Source organism: Columba livia, chromosome 5 (assembly GCF_036013475.1).
Source record: "Columba livia isolate bColLiv1 breed racing homer chromosome 5, bColLiv1.pat.W.v2, whole genome shotgun sequence".
NCBI lineage: Eukaryota > Metazoa > Chordata > Aves > Columbiformes > Columbidae > Columba > Columba livia.
In genome coordinates, this window is record NC_088606.1 from 13,032,789 (window position 1) to 13,044,467 (window position 11,679).

The window sequence follows — 11,679 nt, forward strand, 5'->3', positions numbered from 1 at the left end:
ATTCTGGACTGAAGATATAAATCAAAACTCCTTATCTCATTAGGTGTGCAACCCAGTGTTTTATTTTGCAATATCTAGTGGCATTAACATATTTTAGGGACTATCAAAGAGAAGATTCTTAGAGGATCTGTGGTTGCTAGGAGACTGGTACTTCAGTCCTGCAAATATTCCACACTGCAAAGAGCAAACTGGCAATAATCAGGTTTTCCTGCCAGACAGTACTCAAACAATTGCAGTTTACATCTTACTGGTTAAAAATTGTGATTTAACTTCAAATTTGTAGAACAGGAAAGTTTAAGAGTTGTTGGATTTCTGCAAGTAGGTATTTTATCGTGTATCTGTAATATGCTACCCTTAAATCCTTTGTCAATCAGTATTTTGTGTGTCTGATATCTATAAACTTAGTTTCAGTGCTCTGTCAAGGTTTCAGCCAACACAGAAAGTGCTGAGCTCATTTAAGACAGTTCAGAGAATTTGGTCATCCCCAGCCCTGTCACCTCCATTCCCATACATGCACACAGTCTGTACCCTGAGAAGCCTCAGACCAACGCCTTTACCATCTGAAGCTCCCTGTACCTTTGGGGCCTCCCAGCTTGAATATACAGCAAGTGCATTTGTCTTCCTGGCACCCAAACATCTCAGGATACATACACCCATTGCCAGTGGTGCCATTGTGGAGGTTTTGCCAGGTTGACTTTTTTTCCTGATTTTAACTTCGTTAAAGGAAATATCCAATATCATCTTAATCAGTGTTTTTGTTACAGTGTCTGAGAGGGCATAGTTAGAAATTTGGAAATCACTGACGACTATAGTTTAGTGATCTTTAAAATTCTGCATTCTTTATGACCCAGGAGCTATGTTAATCGCAAGAGCACACTAGTTTCAGTGAAATAACCCTTGTTATCAGAAATGCATATAGGTTTTGTGCTTTGCTGTATCATTTCCTTTAGTACTGTTTAAATATGTATACATCACAAAAATATTCACTTATTAGGAAAATATGTCTATTATCTCATTCATGTCTTTTCAGTTGCTCAGTGTAACATTGCAATATTACACCCCAATCTGTAGCCCACCGAAGTCAACCTTTTCACAGATTTTGAGCCTGATGCTGTTCAACTGCAAATGCCCTCATTTCTTATCATGCACCAGGATAGGATAATGTTCTGATCTGATCCTTAACTGTCTGCATGTAACACCACAGCCAAACTCTTTTCTTCTTCATGTGACAGTAAAGGTATATGAAATAAAGTGTCCATAGTGACATATGGGGCAGGAAAGAGGGGAAAAGGGCAAAATCATAGCTGAAGTCAAAGATTGGGGGACTGCCATTCCTTTCAGGAAAACTACAACTTCCCCCAGAGTCTTTTGATAATCTTCTACTTATTCTGTAATGATTCAAACTCAGTTTCTAATTATATTTTCACACCTCATAATTTCAGTCTAAAACCTGACAGTTCCATGCAATTATATGTCCTGCATGCAGTATTTGTCCCCCAGTACAGTAAGATTATATAGTAATAGTAACAACGAACATGGCTGAATCATTGACAAATTAAACCTTAGTATCTTCTCTTGCTTGCCTTGACAACTATTGAATTCCAACAGGATGAAAAATCTAAAAATAGCACTGTGTGAAGAAAGACTGCAAGCAAAGCCACTAGATAATACGGGTTCAATGCTCCTGTGAAATGTGACACGTGCAAAAACGAGATGAAATTTTAACAATACAGCTTCCTTTTCGACAAAGGAATCTCCAGAGTCTGATTTAATGTCTCCACAGTAAAGTCTAACAATTCCACGTTTTGTGTAGGAGTAAGAACAGACTTCTTTCAACTCACAGAAAAAAACCCTGAGAAGAATGCTAATGTGCAAGCAGCGAATAAAAAGAGATTTCTTATGACCCTGTAGCAATTAAGACAACATCCAAGTCCAGTGTAGAAGTCACTTCATACTTAAAATTATTACAGTGACACAACTGGACTCAGCAATGTTGACAGAGATGAGTAACACTGTGGCTTGGCAGAAACCAAAATCACTGCAGCTTAGGAAATATTTTACCTTATTTGCTAGGCACTGTTAGAGTGGGAATCTGGTGGGCTCTTGTGCAGGATTGCAGAGAGGAGCAGACAAAATGAGCTTTTTTATTTTCAAATCCTGACTAAAAAGAGGTGAAGAAGAGGTAGATTAAGTAGTCAGCAGATTAGCTGAAATATTGGGACAGTGAGGTTCAAGTCTCTTCTATCTTTCAACATCACCTGACCTAGGGACTTCCTTAAGGAACTCAAGCCCTCGGTAAAATAGCTACCTCTCTAAGCCCTATTTTATCTTACAGATTAATTGGATGGTAATTAATAGTCATCATCTTGAGGCTCTCAGTGAGTTATCCATGTAAATATAGGTATATGTTATATAGATATATGTTATGAATATATAATGGCCTATCATCTCCTCTTGACCTCCAGATAGATGTCAAAAGACAGTTTATAACTTTAACAGTGAAAGAATGAGGCATGCAACTTTTTAAGCCTGTTTTACAGATGTGTATTTTGCATGTACCCGAACACCACGGAGGCTGCAAATGTGCAGAGAAGGTTTTCCACTGGTATTCTGAGGTAAAAAGAAAACCAGCATCAAACAACAGAACTTCTAGGAATATGGTCTCCTCTTTTCTTCCCTACACTTAGATTTTCCTGGCATGTAAGCCAAAGTGGTGACTAGAACCAGTTCCTTTGATTCAAGTAGCATCTTAACTCCCTTCTAGTCTGCTGTGGTTTTAGGGAGATATTTTTTTATCTCATACATAATATTATTAGGAAGATCCTACTCCTTTGGTGAAGAGAAAGACTAGTTTAAAGGAGGAAGATCAAAGATCTATTTAATATTGTTCTCTGGCCTCATTCTTTTACTGCTTCAATAAAATTCTTTACTTAAACAATTACAGGCACATATCCAAATGATCTATCATAGGCCATGGCTTTTTGTTCACTAGAATACCCATTGTTCCAGAAATAGATATAGCCCCACTGATATGACTTTGAAGCATCACACACATTGGTTGGAAATGGGATAAAAAATGAAGCGAATCAATAAATAGATATTGTTTTCCACTAGTGTTGTGTGACAGGAGAAGTGAAAGCTTTGAAGTTTGCCTTTCTTTTCAAGGAAATATCCGTGAACAGTGTCTGGGTATATCACTGCACCTTGTTTATTTTACTCTTCCCTGTCCACAGATAAGTTCATAAATAGCAAAAGCCATGAACACAAATGTCCTATTGTTAGGAGACTCAGGTCCCCAGTGCATGGGTCCCAGGGAAGCAATGGTGCCTTAGGAACGGATTTCTGTTAAAGGCAGTAAAGAACAGAGCAAATGCCATTTGTTGGAAGAAATGTTTGCACTGGTTTATGTTGTTCTTTCTTTTTTGGGGAGCAGTCATAGTCAGAAGAGTCATAAAGGACCATGAACAGTGTCTAATCTCTCCTCCCACCCCAAGACAGGGAAGTTGTATGTAACTCCTTCCAAAATCGATGGAACATCCCACAGCAATTGTGGTGATCCCCTCAGTACATAACTATCCCTGTGATTAAAACATTCCTGTTAACATTTTCACTAAATCTTTTGGCTTCACTTTGAACCCCATATTTGCTATTCAGTCCACAATGAACATGAAAAATGGTTGAATTCCTTTCTCTTTACAGTTATTTCTTCCCTGCTTGAAGACAATTATCTTTACTCATTTCAGCCTTGTTTTTGCTAGGAAGGGTTTTCTCTCTTAGCATTCTGGTTGCCTTCTTATGAATCCTTCCTTTAGTGATAGTGCTGAAAAAACAAAAAGCTAGTGACCACACAAGAAAAATAAAAGGTGAAGCTTTGTTTAACAGCAGCACAGGTGATTACTCCTATCACCTAGGCAGATGTAGACGTAGAGGAGAAAATGCATATTTTGTAACCAACAGATCTCTACAAGAGTAGGACGTAGGAATTTTGCAGTTCTGCTCGCCCTCTCGTCTTTCTCTCCCACTTCCCACCATCAACATTCATGAACAAAGCATCTCCAGTGTGTAGAGACATATGTAGAGATATAAATATGTAAACACAGAAATGCATAGGATCAGCTATGTTAGAATCCATATGCCACCCTGGCTCACGATAACCCAGGCTTTGGTCCCACTCAGTACGTGGCCACCCTTAACACACTAGGAGTCAGTACTCCAGGAGATTGCAGTTACTCCTGATTGTCTCAGATATCACTTTATATTCTCTATTGACAAACAGGAGCTTTTCAAATGACAACTACTGTGGCTAAATACTTTAATTTAATGTCTGTAATTTCAGTTACCAATATCTGTAATACAGACATCCAAGTAAGTATACTAGCAATGTGCAGTCAGTTGTGCACAAAGACTCTAGTTAGTCAGTTAGACTGAATTTTCCTCTGGCTCCTCAGTCTCTACTCATTTACAATATTTACAGTTATACTATGGCTGGTGGAGTCATACTGGAGTTAAGATAGCTGGAAGTGAAGTGTACAGGGAGTCAGTTGAACAGTGTGGCTTCACCTCACTATTTTAAGCTTTTGTAATTCTATGGCAGCATATGGTGCTGAATAACTGTAAAGAAAACATAGTTTATCGATCCATTCTCACAATAGAAAAGTGCTGCTCTGTCTCTGCATCATAAAGGAAACAAGAATACTGCACGTATCTGTCTCTATTTTAGCTGGCCGGATTGTTCAGGAAAGGCTTTTGTCTTCATATGAGGAGTTTTTACGGCTCCTAGCACCACAGATCCTCATCTCTGCTGGTGGCTACAATGCTGTTTTAATACAAATAAGCACTTTAATCATATTAATTACATGCACAGGTTGAAATAATCGGATTGAGGAAAAGTATACTGAACAATTAGAGTGGAGTCCTAGCTGCCATTTTAAGTCAGGGAGATGCCTGTTTTCAGTAGTCTTTGTTCAGGTTTCATTGGATAGTTTGCCAAGCAACATGGAGAATAGGTGTGGGTTCTTTTGAGACTGCTTTTTTGAGAAGGACTATGACATTTCATGCTAGGTGAGAATACTGGGTATGACAGAAATCAGCTTGACTCACTGAAACAGCCATTTAAGAGCAGACCCTCTAGTGGTATAAATCAGCAAGGCTTCACTTCACTGGAGCTCTATTGATTTGCCCCTGTTGGGAACCTGGCTCTGAGACTTTACAGAGTGAAAATGAAACTAAAGAAGCAAAACAAAGATCCTGAAATATCAGGAAATAAAAGAGCTTGAGAATGCCTTATTTTCCCAAGCATGCAAATGAGAAGCCTGTAGGTTACAGTTTCAATTTAAATTGTGGTTATTTAATACATGTTCACATATGCAGTATGTGCCATATAGAAATTAAAGGCCTGAGACTTCTTTTTCTCTTATTTCTGTTGTGGTTAATCCCCAGTCTCTTTCAGCCAAAATTTCAGGGAAGTTTAACCCTGCCAAGGATTTTTACAAGACCAGTGATGAGGAGATCTTCAACCATGCAGACAGAAAAAAAAAAAAAGGAAGGAAGACCTTGTGTGTGCTGAAGGTCAGACAGAAGCTCAAAATAACTTAGATGTGGTCCAGTTATTAAAGGGATACTTTGCCAACTAGTGAAATAGAGAATGATTGTAGGATATCTGATAAAAAATGAGGAAGGTTTACCAGAAACTACCATAATTAAGGCAGGATCAAACTGAGCCTATTCACTCTGGAAATATCAGGAATCCTGGTCAACTGACACATGAAGTGGAAAGCTCAGAAGCAAAGCATTTCACCATGTGTATTGGTTCAAGAGTTAGAATGTAACTCATAAAGAGAAAAAGTAGCATGAAAGGGAGCGAAGGCTTCATGGTCAAGCAAGCTGAGCAATCAAGGATGCAAAGAATTGAGATAAGACACAGATGTTTTAGCAAGAGTAAGTTTGTTAAGAGAACTGATTTAATACTCAAGGAGTATGTCTTGATTCATCTAGATTTGCATGAAGCAGTTCATAAAGTTATCAGCTGAGAATTACTGTCTAAAACTGATATAATGGAGAGTAATTCAAGAGTATTAACCTGAGTGAAAGTTGTATTTCTAAAAAAAAGTGTAACATGTTAAAAAGGAAGTCTGTCTGATTGGGAAGAGGTTATAAGAACTTTGGAAGAAGGTTTTGGACACATCTTTTTACAAATATATTTGAATCTAAGTCAATAAACAGATTTGGCTAAATGATAAAGGCATTTGGAGGTATTGACAACAATGAGGAAGCTCGTATAAGAATTGTTTCATTTATAAGCAGAATAATGGAAATGGAATGAAATTTAACACAAAGCCATCCACATCATGTTGTGGAGCTTGTCATTTGGAAGCAGTAGAGCAATGTGGACCTAAGTGCACTGTTAGACTGTAAAATAGCTATGAGCCTCTAATGTGACAGAACCACAGGAAATCTGAGATAAGCCAAAGATGCTCTGCAGATATATTTTCTTTAGAGTCACCGAAGCATTTATATTATTATACAAGTTACTGCCAACGTGTTTTACACATGATGTACAGCTCTGATCACCCACTTTCAAATCAGATTTAAGCTAACTTGGAATAGATCCAGAGAAGGGGTACTGAAATGACTGAGGGAAAAGAGTACCATCTTCTGAGAGCAGTCAAAGAATTATGTCTTGTTTTGCCTCTCAAATAAGATGTCTCTTTATAAATGCATATGAGAATTCAAAAACAGGGTGGGAGTAACAAGCTTTAAACATCAAACAGAGATAAACTGGTCATGCAAAATTTAACATGGTTAGAATGACCCTGATTTCAGTTTCATAGTGTTTGGGAACACACAGGGGGAAAAAAAAAAAATCTTTCAAGATAGAGCCCAGCAGGCTTATGGATGTTGCATGACAAAGTGGTGGTGTTCTGGAGATGCACATTCAGTTGCATTGAACTTAGTCATTTGCTCTAAGAATTCAAAAGACAATTTATCTATTTCTTTACTGTTTTGGGTCCATTTATGCCACTTTTTTGTTGGATGCAGTTATCCTCAAACATCTGAGTTCTATTTATCACCTAATTTTGCTGGGGAGGATTTCTCCTTTCGCCCTAAGAAGGGTCAGAAGTTTTTCCCAGATAGGGAGGGAATGCCTGGGAGATGCAATGCTACTCTTGGTGGTGTGGAAAGATCTGGTATATCTTACTCATGGTTGCTTTTATCTAAACTGGTTGACAGATGCTTTTCCTCAGGCCACACATGCAAAAACCCCCCAGCTTAATGAAACCCTAAAATTCTTTGCTTAACCAACTTCACAGCCTTTTATGGGGACATAACCAGGTGAACAGATGATGATAAAATAGTGGATGTGGTCTATCTTGATTTCAGTAAAGCATTTGACAGAGTCTCCCACAGCATCCTCACAGCTAAACTGAGGAACTGTGGTCTGGATGATCAGCTAGTGAGGTGGACTGTGAACTGGATGAAGGAAAGAAGCCAGAGAGTTGTGGTGAATGGAGTGGAGTCTAGTTGGAGGCCTATATCTAGTGGAGTGCCTCAAGGGCTGGTACCGGGACCAGTACGATTTAATGTATTCATCAATGACTTAGATGAGGCAATAGAGTGCACTGTCAGCAAGTTTGTTGATGACACCAAACTGGGAGGAGTGGTTGACAAACCAGAAGGCTGTACTGCCATCCAGCGAGACCTGGACAGGCTGGAGAGTTGGGCAGGGAGAAATTTAATGAAATATAAAAAGGGCAAGTATAGAGCCTTGCATCTGGGCAGGAACAGCCCCAGGTTCCAGTATGAGTTGGGGAATGACCTGTTAGAGAGCAGTGTAGGGGAAAGGGACCTGGGGGTCCTGTTGGACAGCAGGATGACCACGAGCCAGCATTGTGCCCTTGTGGCCAAGAAGGCCAATGGCATCATGGGGTGTATTAGAAGGGGGGTGGTTAGTAGGTCAAGAGAGGCTCTCCTCCTCCTCCTCCTCTACTCTGCCCTGGTGAGACCACATCTGGAATATTGTGTCCAGTTCTGGGACCCTCAGTTCCAGAAGGACAGGGAACTGCTGGAGAGAGTCCAGTGCAGGGCAACAAAGATGATTAAGGGAGTGAATCATCTCCCTTATGAGGAAAGGTTGAGGGAGCTGGGTCTCTTGAGCTTGGAGAAGAGGAGACTGAGAGATGAACTCATTAATGTTTATAAATATGTAAAGGGTGAGTGTCAGGAGGATGGAGCCAGGCTCTTCTCGGTGACAACCAATGATAAGACAAGGGACAATGAGTACAAACTGGAACATATGAGGTTCCACTTAAGTATGAGAAGAAACTTCTTCACAGTGAGGGTGACCAAACACTGGAACAGGCTGCCCAGAGAGGTTATGGAATCCCCTTCTCTGGAGATATTTAAAACCCCCCTGGATGCCTTCCTGTGTATCCTCATTTAGGTGTTCCTGCTCTGGTAGGGGGATTGAACTAGATGAACTTTCAAGGTGCCTTACAATCCCTAACATTCTATGATTCTGTGATTCTTCCTACTTTGTGTGATGTTCCTCTTTCCAGGGGAAAATGTCCAATGGTCCCAACAAGCTCCGCTGTGGTGCAGGTATATAGGGTGTTAGTCTTGACCTCTTCTGCCTTCTTCTCTCAGTCTTAATCCTCTCCACCTTTTATGTATTAACTGTCTTCAGGTAGGCTGAGAATAGCAGAGGTGTTCTATAGCTCATGGTGTGGAGGTATACACGGAGAAGAGGTGCTTTCTGAACAAAATATCTATTACAATGGCAATTGTGGAGAACTGGACTCAGTTTTCTTTGCATCTCTATGACAGTTTCAGGCAAGAGTTTTACAGAAAGATTTTTCTTCTTTCATAAACAGCAATTGCATATATTGCGTACATTAAGCCAAATCAAATGCAGCCACATCCTTCCTCCAGCTCTGTTAAAGTTTCTATAGATTAAATTTTAGTCTTTCTTCAGGCATCAGAGTGGTACTTTAAAGACTATACAAAGAAATCTCTAAAAATTGATTAAGAATCTAATTAAAGATTAATCCTATCAAATTATGTGGTCTGTCAATTTTATTAAATCAAAGATTTACTCTTGTACACCATAGATAAAAATTAAATAAATAAAATGGCCACAGTGGTTCCTATCAATAAAACTTTACTATAACTGTGAACACGAAAGAAATGTTGAACAAAATAGTTGTGGTTAAAAACATGTGGCAGTTTACAAATGTGCCAGCAGTCCAGACATCTTTAGTGAACTCTCATTTATAGCTCTCATCACAGAAGAAGTCAGAGTAATAACAGTCAGACTAAATGATCAGCAGTAACTTCTTGTTTTTCTTCTTATACATTTGGTAACGACTACCCACATTTCAATCCCAAGTCCACTGAACGCAATGGGAAGACTGGTGAGCCAGGCTTTGGGTCCTATCCCTCCCTCTAAAATGAAACATCCTTTTCCAAGAAAAAAACAACAACAAAAATAAATAGATAGATAGATAGATAGATAGATAGATAGATAGATAAACAAGCAAACAAACAAACAGATAAATAAATAAATATGTGACCTCCAGAGTATTCTACCTTTTTCATACATGTATTAGGAAGATTTCACTAGACATCTGGAAGATCTGAAATCTTATCATTGCTTGTCCTTCAGAAAGTGAAAATACAACGAAGGAAATAAATTCTAAACACAGTATTTTACCAATGCTGTCACCATGTGAATTGAGCAGTGTCAAGAGGATGGAGCCAGGCTCTTCTCAGTGACAACCAATGAAAGGACAAGGGGTAATGGGTACAAAATGGAACACAGGAGGTTCCACTTAAATTTGAGAAGAAACTTCTCAGTGAGGGTGACAGAACACTGGAACAGGCTGCCCAGGGAGGTTGTGGAGTCTCCTACTCTGGAGACATTCAAGACCTGCCTGGACGCCTCCCTGTGTAACCTCATCTGGGTGTTCCTGCTCCAGCAGAGGGATTGGACTGGATGATCTTTTGAGGTCCCTTCTAATCCCTAACATTCTGTGATAGACAGACTATCAGTATAAATATAAAGTTAGGGGATCACAGTATTTTTCCTCATTCTGCTGATTTGAAAACAACTGAGAAGTTGTCATGCTGACTAAAACAGTAACTATATTCTAAAGAGAAAAGAAGCCACAGTAAAATTTCCTGGAGTTTCCATTAACAGCATTGCTTCTTTCATTCAAGCCAGCAAATTGCTTTGTGCTCAAAGGATATCAAAAAATATCAACTTGCAATCTACAATAAGTAGACAGTAAGGAAGGGGATGATTAAAAAAAAAGACAACTGATTTGCCTTTTCAATATCTGCTCCAAAATGGACTTTCAAACACTCAGCACTTCCAGAAAAGGAGGATCTTGTCAGTTGTTCTGTTTTACACTTGCTTTCTTCAACTACTTGGAAACAAATCAAGTTTCAACCAGTACTCTTAGGTGTTGCCTGGAAGTGCTTCAGGCAAAGTTTCCACACCAGGTACTTCTGTTAAAAGGAAAATCTTCAAACAAGTTGCAATATTCTAGTAGGAAACTGTGTATGGAAATACAGGATATTGAATTAATGGACCTGACATTTTTGTTAAAAGCAAAAATTGTTATTTTTAGCCTGATTAAATAAATTCTTTAGTCACACTAAGTTTTCATGATGAGAACAATTAGCTGTTGGAATAATCTCCCCAGGGAAGTGGTGGATTCCCCAACACTGGACTTTTTTAGGATTCAGCTGGACAGGTTGCTGGGCCATCTTCTCCAGACTGCTTTTGCCAAGAAAGTTTGGACCAGATGATCCTTGTGGTCCCTTCCAACCTGGTATTCTATGATTCTACGATGATCATATTATTTTGTTGAAAAAAAAAAAAAATATATATATATATATATATTTAAATAATATCTGTTATTTCTGTAATTAAAGTTAATTACTAATCTTAATTTAAAATATTTTATTTAAAAAAGAACACACAGCTTCAATCACACAGCTCAGTTCAGGGATCAAGAAACACTTGAAATAAATCAACTCACTAGCAAGCAGCAACTTATAAATGACATACTATAAAGGATATTCTCATACCAACCTTTACTTCAGTCTTTCTGCTTGAAGTAAATCCCACAAGACTTTCAGGACGAGATTGGTTCTAAAAGTGGCCAATTAAGAGCTGTTTAGAACATGTTTTAAAATCAATTCAGTAGGATATTTAGGTAAGAGCATTCATAGAGAGTAGTGGGAGGATGATGTAGACTCTAAATTTCCACAGGCTATATCAATGGCAGGGATCTGGCTAGGAAACAGCAATTCTGCCTTAGTAAAAACTTCACCTGGTAAAAAGAGAGCTGTTTCAGAAAACCACAGACTTTTAACATTATTTTAAGTGTCTGAGGCTTTTCCAAAAGAGGGGAGTGGGGGAAAGGGGTCAGGGAAGAAATGAGGAAAAAAAAATAAAAGGAAAAAAGAAGAAAAAGAGGAAAAAGTAAAGGATGAATAAAAAATGACCCTCCTAAGGAGCACAACTATCTGGAAGGAAAAAAAAAATACTTGGGATGAAATCCATGTTTCTACAGGTTGTCTTATCTTTGTTTTCAACATCTCAAGTTCTTACTCTCTAACCTTAAAGCTAGGACATTTCCCTGAAAAACACCTAGGCTCTATTCCTTTCATCTG

The 11,679-nt window shown here is 38.7% G+C and overlaps 1 protein-coding gene across 4 annotated transcripts in view; it reads left to right on the plus strand.

The window, feature by feature from the left end:
* BEGAIN (brain enriched guanylate kinase associated) overlaps positions 1-11,679 on the plus strand; it is a 164,853-nt gene that overhangs the window by 36,097 nt on the left and 117,077 nt on the right. The gene's annotated exons all lie outside the window — the stretch shown is intronic.